Source organism: Hylobates moloch, unplaced genomic scaffold (genome assembly GCF_009828535.3).
Source record: "Hylobates moloch isolate HMO894 unplaced genomic scaffold, HMol_V3 SCAFFOLD_13, whole genome shotgun sequence".
Taxonomy (NCBI): domain Eukaryota; kingdom Metazoa; phylum Chordata; class Mammalia; order Primates; family Hylobatidae; genus Hylobates; species Hylobates moloch.
The window spans coordinates 41,468,474-41,481,957 of NW_026652288.1; the positions used below are offsets into that span (position 1 = coordinate 41,468,474).

The 13,484-nt window shown below is 40.2% G+C and overlaps 1 pseudogene; it reads right to left on the reverse strand.

Annotated features, from left to right (window-relative positions):
• Positions 1-12,743: 12,743 nt before the first annotated feature.
• On the reverse strand, positions 12,744-13,478 carry LOC116480047 (polyadenylate-binding protein 1-like; annotated as a pseudogene).
• Positions 13,479-13,484: the final 6 nt, after the last annotated feature.

Consider the following 13,484-nt stretch of genomic DNA (forward strand, 5'->3'; position numbering starts at 1 on the left):
TGCCTGTAATCCCAACTACTCGGGAGGCTGAGGCAGGAGAAGAATTGCTTGAGCCCAGATCGTGCCATTGCACTCCAGCCTGGATGATAGAGGGAGAGACTCTATCTCCAAAAAAAAAAAAAAAAAAGAAAAACAAATTAACATATTTATATTCAATGATATGAAAACTCAACAAGATGAATCTTGGAAACATGATGTTGAGAAAAAAAACAAACAAAAAAACAACCAACTAACCAACCAAAAACCAACCACACAAGTCCCAGAAGACTATGACCTGACCTTGTTTGACCTTCAGAGTATTTCCGCGAACCATCCTTAGAAAGCTCAAAAACATAGTGGCTCATACCTGTTAATCCTAGCACTTTGCGAGGCTAAGGTGGGCAGATTGCCCCCCTTTATCATAAAATACAAAAAATTAGCTAGGTATGGTGGTGCTTACCTGTAGTCCCAGCTACTTGGGAGACTGAGACTTGAACCTTGGAGGTGGAGGTTGCAGTGAGCCGAGATCGTGCCACTGCACTCCAACCTGGACAACAGAGTGAGACTCTGTCTCCAAAAAAAAAACTCCACAAAAAAACAAAAAAGAAAGCTCAAAAAATGTAAAATCAGCAATATGTGTTTAGGGATACATGCGTAAAAAAAATTTTTTTTTTTTGAGACAGAGTTTCACTCTTGTTGCCCAGGCTGGAATGCAGTGGTGCGATCTTGGCTCACTGCAACCTCCACCTCCCGGGTTCAAGCGATTCTTCTGCCTCAGCCTCCCAAGTAGCTGGGATTACAGGGACCTGCGACCACACCTGGCTAATTTTTTGTGTTTAGTAGAGATGGGGTTTCACCATGTTGGTCAGGCTGGTCTCGAACTCTCGACCTCAGATGATCCACCTGCCTCAGCCTCTCAAAGTTCTGGGATTACAGGTGTGAGACACCACTTCCAGCCTAAAAAAAATTTTAAGGACAACAAAATGATAAAATTCAGAATAGTGCTTGCTTCCGAAAAGGGGAAACAAGTATCAGAAAGAGGAGAAACATATTGGTAGATGCAGCCTATGCCATCCCAAAATATGCTACTTTGGCCTAAGGATTACCTTGAGCTAGAGACACTTGAAAAACAGCAGGTGCAAGGAGGTCACTCTCACCTCCCCGTTTTTTCCTGAAAGGCGATAAAAATCTCATGTGAAAGATGCCCTCCCTACATCAGGAGGAAGGAAACATCACCAAGAAATGGGGAATCTAGGCCGAAAGAAATCTGGACAAACACGATGTTAAAGTAACTCTCATCTTCCTTTGGTCTTCTCGTGTATGGTAGGTACTTTTCCACAATTGTCTCTCTTTGTTCAACCGAGGATGTAAGCACTTAATTTTTGCTGCTTCTTTGGGTTTTTATTTTTCTATGGGGATTTCCAAGTACATGTAAAAATCTGTGTGCTTTTCTCCTATATATCTGTCTTATGTCAATTCAATTCTCAGGTCCAGCCAGAAACAGTAAGAGGATGAAGATGAAGTTTTGCCTTCTCTAAGCAAAAGTTATTCAGGCGGGCAGATCACGAGGTCAGGAGATCAAGATCATCCTGGTTAACACGGTGAAACCCCGTTTCTACTAAAAATATAAAAAATTAGCCGGGCATGGTGGTGACCGCCTGTAGTCCCAGCTACTCAGGAGGCTGAGGAAGGAGAATGGTGTGAACCCAGGAGGTGGAGCTTGCAGTGAGCTGAGATGGCGCCACTGCACTCCAGCCTGGGCAACAGAGCGAGACTCTGTCTCAAAAAAAAAAAAAAATTATTCATGGGGTGATCAGTTTGCAGATTATAATTATAGTATTATGCATTATAATTTAAATATGTTACGTATGTACTTACATATATATGACCTGTATTTATCTTTCAATAAAAATGAGGAAAAATTTTTAAAAAAGGAAAGGGGAATAATACATGAAATTAGACTTGATTTAAAAACAAAAAGAAATGCAAAGGAATAGATTTGACTTCTTTTTCCTGTTTCTTTATTCTCTGAGGCAAGAGCAAGTTAGGTTGATACATTCTTATCCCTTTATCTTTGCTATTTATTTATTTATTTATTTAGAGACAAAGTCTCACTCTGTCGCCCAGGCTGGAGTGCAGTGGTGCCATCTCAGCTCACTGCAACCTCTGCTTCTCTGGTTCAAGCGATTCTTCTGCCTCAGCCTCCCAAGTAGCTGGGATTACAGGTGCCCACCACCACACCCAGCTAATTTTTGTATTTCTAGTCAAGACAGGGTTTCACCATGTTGGCCAGGCTGGCCTCAAACTCCTGACCTCAGCTGATCCACCTGCCTCAGCCTCCCAAAGTGCTGGGATTTCAGGTATGAGCCACTGTGCCCGGCCTACCTTTGTTATTAAAAAAGAAAGAAAAGTTACAGTGATTCAGGGTGCTCAGTTAAAGACTTAAGCCATAAGAGAGAAAACAGACTTTATATTGTAGGTGCTCAAAACATTTTTATATAACAGGTTGCATTAGAAACCCCATGTTCTTGCTATGTCAACACTAATCACATATATACATGCCATGCTGTGAGTAAAATATAGTCAAACTTTATGGGAACTTGAATCGTGCAAATTTGAAACAGTATAAAACAAATTATTGAGTTTTATTTTATATGCACAATTTAAAATAATGCAAATCTTTCCCCCTCCAAAAATATTATCAAGAATCACATACTGTAATTTCAAAGCCAGCAGGCAAAGGCAGACAGAGATAGGAAAAGTGAATTGGAAACCATTTACACTATATGTTGTTGTCACATGTGAATATTACTTTTTTATAAAACAAATATATCTTTTTTTTTTTTTTTTTACTTTAAGTTTTGGGATACATGTGCTGAATGTGCAGGTTTGTTACACAGGTATACACGTGCCCTGGTGATTTGCTGCACCTATCAGCCCATCATCTAGGTTTTAAACCCCAACTGCATTAGGTATTTGTCCTAAAGCTCTCCTTCCCATTGCCCCCCACCCCTTGACAGGCCCTGGTGTGTGATGTTCCCCTCCCTGTGTCCATGTGTTCTCATTGTTCACCTCCCACTTACGAGTGAGAACATGCAGTGCTTGGTTTTCTGTTCCTGTGTTAGTTGGCTGAGGATGATGGTTTCCAGGTTCATCCATGTCCCTGCAAAGGACATGAACTTATTCTTTTTTATGGCTGCATAGTATTCCATGGTGTATATGTGCCACATTTTCTTTATCCAGTCTTTCACTGTGGGCATTTGGGTTAGTTCCAAGTCTTTGCTATTATAAATAGTGCTGCAATAAACATACGTGTGCATGTGTCTTTATAGTAGAGTGATTTATAATCCTTTGGGTATATACCCAGTAATGAGATTGCTGGGTCAAATGGTATTTCTGGTTCCAGATTGTTGAGGAATCACCATACTGTCTTCCACAATGGATGAACTCGTTTACACCCCACCAACAGTGTAAAAGCATTCCTATTTCTCCAAAGCTTTGCCAGCATCTGTTGTTTCCTGACTTTTTAATAATTGCCATTCTAACTGATGTGAGATGGTATCTCACTGATGTTTTGATTTGCATTTCTCTAATGATCAGTGATGATGAGCTTTTTTTCATATGTTTTTTGGCCACATAAATGTCTTCTTTTGAGAAGTGTCCGTTCATATCCTTCACCCACTTTTTGATGGGGCTGTTTGTCTTTTTCTTGTAAATTTGTTTAATTTCCTTGTAGATTCTGGATGTTAGAGTTTTGTCAGATGGGTAGATTGCAAAAATTTTCTTCCATTCTGTGGGTGCCTGTTCACTCTGATGATAGTTTCTTTTGCTGTGCAGAAGCTCCTTAGTTTGATTAGATCCCATTTGTCAATTTTGGCTTTTGTTGCACTTGCTTTTGGTGTTTGCCCATGCCTATGTCCTGAATAGTACTGCCTAGGTTTTCTTCTAGAGTTTTTATGGTTTTGGGCTTTACATTTAAGTCCTTAGTCCTTCTTGAGTTAATTTTTGTATAAGGTGTAAGGAAGGGGTCCAGTTTCTGTTTTCTGCATATGTCTAGCCAGTTTTCCCAGCAGTATTTATTAAATAGAGAATCCTTTCTTCCCCTTTGCTTGTTTTTGTTAGGTTTGTCGAAGATCAGATGGTTGTAGATATGTGGTGTTATTTCTGAGGCCTCTGTTCTGTTCCATTGGTCTATATATCTGTTTTGATACTGGTACCATGCTCTTTTGGTTACTGCAGCCTTGTAGTATAGTTTGAAGTCAGGTAGCATGATGCCTCCAGCTTTGTTCTTTTTGCTTAGGATTGTCTTGGCTGTACAGACTCCTTTTTGGTTCCATATGAAATTTAAAGTAGTTTTTTTCTAATTCTGCAAAGAAAGTCACTGGTAGCTTGACGGGAATAGCATTGAATCTATAAATTACTTTGGGCAGTATGGCCACTTTCAAGATTCTTCCTATCCATGAGAATGGAATGTTTTTCTATTTGTGTCCTCTCTTATTTCCTTGAGCAGTGTTTTGTAGTTCTCCTTGAAGAGGTCCTTTACGTCCCTTGTAAGTTGTATTCCTAGGTGTTTCATTATCTTTGTAGCAATTGTGAATGGGAGTTCACTCATGATTTGGCACTCTGCTTATCTGTTGTTGGTATATAGGAATGCTTATGATTTTTGCACATTGATTTTGTAGCCTGAGACTTTGCTGAAGTTGCTAATCAGCTTAAGGAGATTTTGGGCTGAGACGACTGGGTTTTCTAAATATACAATCATGTTATCTGCAATCAGAGACAATTTGACTTTCTCTCTTCCTATTTGAATACCCTTTATTTCTTTCTCCTACCTGATTGCCCTGGCCAGAACTTCCAATACTATGTTGAATAGGAGTAGTGAGAGAGGGCATCCTTGTCTTGTGCTAATTTTCAAAGGGAATGCTTCCAGATTTTGCCCATTCAGTATGAAATTGGCTATTGGTTTGTGATAAATAACTTTTATTATTTTGATATATGTTCCATCAATACCTAGTTTATTGAGAGTTTTTTGCATGAAGTGCTGTTGAATTTTATCAAAGGCCTTTTCTGCCTGTATGGAGATAATTGTGTGGTTTTTGTCATTGGTTCTGTTTATGTGATGGATTATGTTTATTGATTTGCATATGTTGAACCAGCCTTGCATCCCAGGGTAAAGCTGACCTGATTGTGGTGGATAAGCTTTTTGATGTGCTACTGGATTCAGTTTGCCAGTATTTTATTGAGGATTTTTGCATCGATGTTCATCAGGGATATTGGCCTGAAGTTTTCTTTTTTTGTTGTGTCTTCCCAGTTTTTGTATCAGGATGATGCTGGCCTCATAAAAAGAGTTATGGAGGAGCCCCTCTTTTTTGATTGTTTGGAATAATTTCAGAAGGAATGGTACCAGCTCCTCTTTGTATTTCTGGTAGAATTCAGCTGTGAATCTATCTGGTCCTGGGCTTTTTCTGGTTGGTAGGCTATTAATTACTGCCTCAGTTTCAGAACTTGTTATTGGTCTATTCAGGGATTTGACTTCTACCTGGTTTAGTCTTGGGAGGGTGGGTTTATATGTCCAGGAATTTATCCATTTCTTCTAGATTTTCTAGTTTCTTTGCATAGAGGTTTGTTTTTTTTTTTTTTTTTTTTTTTTTTTTACAGAGTCTCTGTTGCCCAGGCTGGCGTGATCTTGGCTCACTGCAACCTCTGCCTCCCAGGTTCAAGTGATTCTGCTTCCTCAGCCTCCTGAGTAGCTGGAATTACAGGCACGCACCACCACGCCTGGCTAATTTTTGTATTTTTAGTAGAGATGGGGTTTCTCCATGTTTGTCAGGCTGATCTCGAACTCCTGACCTCAGGTGATCCACCCACCTAAGCCTCCAAAAGTGCTGGGATTACAGGTGTGAGCTACCACACCCAGCTGAGACTTTTATAGTATTCTCTGATGGCAGTTTGTATTTTTGTAGGGTCAGTGGTGATATCCACTTTATCATTTTTTATTGTGTCTATTCGATTCCTCTTTATTAGTCTAACTAGTAGTCCATCTATTTTGTTAATCTTTTCAAAAAACCAGCTCCGATATTTATTGATTTTTTGAAGGCCTTTTCATGTCTCTATATCTTTCAGTTCTGCTCTGATCTTAGTTATTTCTTGTCTTCTGCCAGCTTTTGAATTTGTTCTTGCTTCTCTAGTTCTCTTGTGATGTTAGAGTGTTGATTTTAGATCTTTCCAGATTTCTGCCATCAGCATTTAGTGCTATGAATTTTTCATCCCCAGCCCATCAGCAGCACCCATTCCCTATCCCCCTGCACATCAAATTATCCTTAAAAACTCTAGTCTCTGAGTTATTGGGGAGGCAGATTTGAGAAATATCTCCTGTCCTTCTGCTCAGCTACCTTGTGATAATTAAAGTCTTTCTCTGTGGCAACTCCTGCTGTTCTCTGTAACATCTTTTTTGGGCAGCAGAAAAGCGGAATCCATCAGTTACACTCCTTTCCCCCACACCTTGCACAAAAAGTTCACATCCTAATCCCTGGAATCTGTTGTAGGGGATCAGAATTTTCCACCCCCAAATATTCTACCCTGACATAAGTATTATTTCAAGTTGAAGGCAATTGAGAAAAAGTTCACTGCCCTCCCTCCATCTTCCTAAAAACAGGGTATAAATTTTCCTTGTGAAGGTATCCCTCCTTTTCCTGTAGCAGAGAGAACAACCCTCAATACCATAGACAGAAATGGTACCAGAAGAGTCTACACAAACAAACCTTACTGGCTAGCCCTAGGGGGCTAACATTAATGATTCTCCTACATTTATCTTTTCACAAGTTATCACTGCTAGAACATTTAGAAACCTCTTTCCTTTGTCTTGTCATTTCTCTATAAATTTATCATCCTTTAAATGGTGTAAAAGCCTTCAAGCCTGGCTACTTCTTTGGTGGGGGTGGGTTCTCTTCTCTAGAACTCCCCCTTCCCATGTAAAACTTTTAAGATCAAATAAAATTTGTATGTTTTTCTCCTCTTAATATGTCTTTTATCAGTTTATTTCATAGGCTCATCCACTGAGCCTAAGAGGGTAGAGGGAAATTATTATTATTATTTTTGCCCTGCATTGTGAATATGTTACCTTATATGGCAAAGGGGAATTAAGGTTGCAGATGGAATTGCTGGCTTTGAAGATGAAAGGAGTAGCACAAGCCAAGGAAGGCAGGTAGCATCTAGAAGTTGAATAAAACAAAGATATGAATTAACCCATATAGCCCTCAGGAAGAAACACAGCTGTCTTAGTCCATTTTGTGTTGCTATAACAGAATAGCACAGATTGTGTAATATATAAAGAAAGGAAATTTATTCCTCATAGTAATGGAGGCTGGAAAGTCCAAGATCAACAGGCCTGGCATCTGGCAAGGGCCTCTGGCTGTGTCATGCCATGATGGGACATGAGAGGGCATGAGGGGTGAAAGACAAAGAGAGAGAGTGAGGGAGAGAGAGAGAATTCACAGCCTCAAGCCCTTTTCTAATCTGCATTACCCTATTCATGAGGGTGGAGCCCTTATGATCTAAACACTTCCTATTAGGTCCCACCTCCTGACTCTATTGCATTGGAGATTAAGTTTCTAACACTTACTTCTTGAGGGACACATTAAAAACACAACAGTCCTAGTGACATCTTGATTTTAGCTCAGTGAGTGCCGTTTTGGATTTCGAATCTCTAGAAAGGTAAGAGAAGAAATTTGTATTGTTTCAAGCCATTAAGTTTTCAGTAATTTTTTTTGAGACAGGGTCTTTCTCTGTTGCGCAGGCTAGAGTGCAGTGGTGTGAACATGGCTCACTGCAGCCTTGAACTCCTGAATTCTAGCAATCCTTCCACCTCAGCCTCCTGAGTAGCTGGGACTACAGGCATGCACCACCATGCCTGGCTAGTTTTTTTCCTTTTGGTAGAAACAAGGTCTTGCCATGTTGCTCAGGTTGGCCTTGAAGACCTGGGTTCAAGCAATCCTCCTACCTTGGCCTTCCAAAGTGCTGGAATTACAAATGTGAGCCACTGCCCCTGGCCTATGGTAACTTTTTTTTCTTTTTTTGAGAAGGCGTTTTGCTCTCGTAACCCAGGCTGAAGTGCAATGGTGCAATCTCAGCTCACTGCAACCTCCACCTCCTGGGTTCAAGCAATTCTCCTGCCTCAGCTTCCCAAGTAGCTGAGATTACAGGCACCCACAACCACGCCCAGCTAATTTTTGTATTTTTATTAGAGATGAGGGTTCACCATGTTGGCCAGGCTGGTCTCAAACATCTCACCTTAGGTGATCCACTCGCCTCAGCCTCCCAAAGTGCTGGGATTACAGGCATGAGCCACCACACCTGGCCTGGTAACTTTTTAAATAGAAGCTGTAGAAAACTAGCACAGGATTTATAGGTTTAGTTTATTCGTTTTAATTGCTATGTAGGTTTATTTATGTTAATTTATTCATTTTAATTGCTATATAGAATTCCACTGTATGTGTTCTTTGCCTATTACTTCTCAAAATTGTATTTGGGAGATTCAATCCCGCAGCATGTGCCGGTATTTTGTGCAGTTTTATTTGTTTTCTGTTGAATGACTACACAACATTTTATTTCTCTATACCCCTGTTGATGGACATTATTTCCATTTTTTTGTTATAAGCAATGTTATGAAAAATTTTGAATTTGTTTTCTATGTACATGTGCAAGAATTTCTCATGGGGCCGGGCACAGTGGCTCACACCTGCAATCCCAGCATTTTGAGAGGCCAAGTTGGGAGTATCACTTGAGCCCAGGAGTTCAAGGCCAGCCTGGGCAACATAGCAAGACCTCATCTCTACAAAAAGTTTAAAAGCTAGTCGGGCATAGTGACATGCGCCTGTAGTCTTACCTACTCAGTAGGTTGAAGTGGAAAGATTGCTTGGGCTCAGGAGGTCAAGGCTTCAGTGGGTATTGATAGTGCCACTGTACTCCAGCCTGGGCAACAGGGCAAGACCCTGCCTCAAAAGAAACAAAAAGATTTTCTTAATAGGCCAATGGGTTGATAGCCCACTGGGATAATGAATCTAATGTGCAGCCAGGTTTTTAACTGAAGGGGAGTGGAATTGCTGGATTGTAGGGAGTATGCATCATTAACTTCATTATATGGACTAAATTCCCGTCCAAAGTGGTTCTACCAATTTAACCTCCTCTGGCAATGCATGAAGGCGTCCATTTTCCTACAAATTCAAATTTGACTTTAACATTTTTGCCAATATGATGAGTATAAATGGCTTCTCCTTTTTATTTTAATGTGCATTTCCCTGATTACTAGAAAGGATGAACGTGTTTACATATGTTTATTGGCCATCTGCCTTTCCTGTTCCTTGAATTGTCTGGATAATGTGGAACAATATAAGATACAGACCTGACATGCAGGACAATGCCAATGTGAAAATGTAATTGAATCCCCATAGGCCTTGATGGTTATTTAAGTAGTATTTATTAAATTTAAGTAATTTTAAGTGAAATTTACATGAGGAACTCATGAATGTTTTATTTAATAAAATGTATCATGAATATATCATTTAATAAAATCTAAGTAATAATATTTGTCTTTTCACGTGAAGAATAATTTAAAGCTATTGAAGCTCTGAGAAACTTTAACATGGCTCTTTTGACAAAAACTTCCTACTTTTTTTTTTTTTTTGAGACAGAGTCTCACTCTGTTGCCCAGACTGGAGTGCAGTGGCGTGATCTTGGCTCACTGCAACCTCTGCCTCCTGGGTTCAAGCGATTCTCCTGTCTCAGCCTCCCGAGTAGCTGGGATTACAGGTGCCTGCCACCATGCCCAGCTAAGTTTTGTATTTTTAGTAGAGACGGGGTTTTACTATGTTGGCCAGGATGGTCTCCATCTCCTGACGCCAAGTCATCCTCTCACCCTGGCCTTCCAAAATGCTGAGATTACAGGCATGTTCCACCTCATTCGGCCAACATGTCCTACTTTTTGTTTCTGATTTAGCAATCAAATGTCAAGAATATGAACCCATTTTTCATTAAACAATGAATACATTTTAGATTCTAACCAGTTTATTTAACAATGAACACGTGTTAGATTCTAACCAGTTCATTTAAGAAGAATTAAAAGCTTCTAGCAACAAGGATATCATCTTGATAATTATTGAATGTTTAAAAGTATTTAATTCTTAGGTTGAAGGAAAGGACTTAGGAAATCACAGAAGGGCATTGGTGGCTGGGTGTTCTGCTCAATTGCTCTAAAGCTGCGGTGTGCGAGACAACTGCTTACTCCAAAGATCTGTTCATCCAACAGCTGATACTCTCCCAGTTCCCTACTCTCCTCTCCTCTGGCTCTTAAGTTGAGAAATATCAGAAGCAAAAAGTCAGAAAAGCCATGATGCTATCTGTGATTTCACTACTCCCCCTTTCGGACATAGACTGCACTTGCAGCATGAGAGTCATCCACTTTCCATGGCATAATACAATAAATGACTTCCATTTCTGTATTTCTACTTTGTAACCAAAACTATCAAATGGTATTTAGTACATAAAGACTTCAAATTAATATCTTTTTATCTATTTAGCTAACTATTTAATCTAGACATATCTATCTGCCATAGGTATATAAATATAGACAGGTAGATGGATGACAGAGAGATGGAGATATGGCTAGAGATATAGATAGATATAGGTGATAGGCTTGTTTTCCTTCTCTTTTTTCCTAAGTCTTTGTGACATGGAATTTCCCTCCACAAAGCATTTAAAAATATTGTTATCAATTGACAATTTGCCCTTGACTATCTGATGTCTTTTTATCAAATTCTATTTCATACCTTTTAATCATATTTAAAAATTATGATTATTATGATTAATTATGATTTATCTAGTTTTCTGATGTGATGTTTTTCCCATGAAAGAGAAACTGGCTCAGCACAAATCACCAACTTTGTATTACTATTATTTTAATTTTATTTTTTTGGACAGAGTTTTGCTCTGTAGCCCAGGTTGGAGTGCAGTGACATGATCTCGACTCACTGTAACCTCCACCTCCTGGGTTCAAGCGATTCTCCTGCCTCAGCCTCCTGAGTAGTTGGTATTACAGGCACATGCCACCACTCCCAGCTAATTTTTTGTATTTTTAGTAGAAACAGGATTTCACTATGTTGGTCAGGCTGGTCTTGAACTCCTGACCTCAAATGATACACCCGTCTCCGCCTCCCAAAGTGCTGGGATTACGGGTGTGAGCCACCACGCCCAGCCATATTATTTTTGAGACAGGCTCTGTTTCAAAAGGCTGGAGTGTGGTGGTGCAATCACGGCTCACTGCAGCCCTAACTTCCTGGGCTCAAGTGATCCTCCCACCTCAGCCTCCTGAGTAGCTAGGACTGCAGGTGTGCGCCACCATGCCCGGCTAATTTTTGTAATTTTGTAGAGACGGGGTTTGTCCATGTTATCCAGGCTGGTCTCAGAACTCCTAGGCTCAAGTGATCTGCCCGCTTTGACCTCCCAAGGTGTTGTGATTACAGGTGTGAGCCACCACACTCGGCACCAACTTTATTATACCAGCCTATATTTTATTCCTTTCCTTTCTATTCTTCCCTCCCTCCCTTCCTACCTTTCCTCCTTTCTCCCCTACTTTTTGTGATCTTTTGTAACTGCTGAAACGATCACAAGTATTTCTTGCTACAATGCAAGGTATATTGGGATAACAAAATATATGGGGAAGATAATAGCCATATATAAGTCAAAGGGTCCCTCTATTACTTTTGTTATTCATTAAGTTGAGCCAAGATTTTGTTGGCTTTACAATTAACTGGGAGATACAAGCATATGATGCAAAATTCATACAGTAGTAAAATGTATACAGTGAGGGAAAAGAGTCTGTTTTACACATCAGCTTCCTGCCTAAGGGACAATCTCTGTTGCCTGTTTCTTAACATATGTATTTTAAAAGCGAAATCCTCTGCACATGGTTAACAAAATGGAGTGGAATTTCAGGGTGATATTATGTTCCTCATTTAATGGAGAGAAAAAAGCATATGCCCTCAAATACCCTTCTGCCTCCCCTCCCCTCCCCTCCCCTCCCCTCCTCTCCCCTCCTCTCGCCCTCCCCTCCTCTCCCCTCCCCCCACTCCCTCCCTTCCTTCTTTTTTGAGATGGAGTCTTGCTCTGTCGTCCAGGCTGGAGCACAATGATGTGATCTCAGCTCACTGCAACCTCTGCCTTCCGGGTTCAAGAAATTCTCCTGCCTCAGTCTCCCGTGTAGCTGGGATTACAGGCGTGTGCCACTATGTCCGGCTAATTTTTGTATTTTATTATTATTATTTTTTCACCGTTTAAGGAATTTTTATTAAAGCAATAATTTTATAATCCAAATTACGTTTCCTTGCTCAGTTATCAATTCTGTTACTTAAAACAGAATTGACATTTTGAGCTATTCCACAGTAAAGAATTACAAAATTAAAGAAAGGAATGCTTTAAATTTTTGCACTTTACTGAAAATTCTTTTTCCCAGAGTCTATAAAACATTAATAGGTTTTCATATTTTACTATTTTTGAGTTTTCTTTTAATTTTTAAATCAATAAGTAATCTAGGACTAGCATTATGTTTGCTAGACCTGGCATTTGCTCGGTACATAAGGTTCAAAGTTTCTTTTCCTTTTTAAATTTATTTTATATTTTGCAATGTTTTTTCCATAATATTTGTATTTTTCGATGTTTAGATATTTTTCTTCTGTGAAGCACAAGTTTCTTTTCATGGTCCCTGATCAATTTTAAACAGTTGGAACACCGGTGGCACTGTTAACTGCTTTCTGGGCAGCCTCTTCAGCTTGGTGGGCTTGTAATACAGCTACAGCTTCATCAACCTTAGAACAGAGTGACTCTGGAGACTCCAGCATATGAAGAAGTTCTGAATTACCAATCTCCAACAACATGCCAGTGATTTTACCAGCAAGAGCAGGGTGCATGGCTTGAATAAGAGGAAACAGTCATTCACCCAACATTTGCTTTTGCTCTTGAGCATGGGCAGATACCAACATGGAAGTAGTCAAAGGTTCCTGACCTTGTACATGAACAGCAGGCTGTTGCATTGTAACTTGTGGCTGTACATTAAGATGTTTCTGAGGACTGCGAACTCCCGCAGCATAGTTATAATGTGGAGTTGCAGCAGCAGCAGCTGCAGGACGTGGACCCATCGTCTATGTTGATGTGTTAGCAACACGCTGCGTTGACATAACTCATGGAACCTGTGAAGAAGCTGGTCTCATAGTACTAAACGGTGGTCTAGGAGCAGCTGGGTGGATAGCACTGGACATATTTTGGAATGGATGGGGTCTGGCACCCTGAGCAGTCCAGTGAGGAACCGGTCTTAGTTGAGCAATTTGGCTAGGAGGATAGTATGCAGCACCGTTCTGAGTCTGTGGGATAGCTGCCATGAAGTAACCTGAAGGAGGTGCTGGCTGGTAGGGGTTGATTACAAGATGGGGCACAGCTCGTACACTTGCCATTTTTTT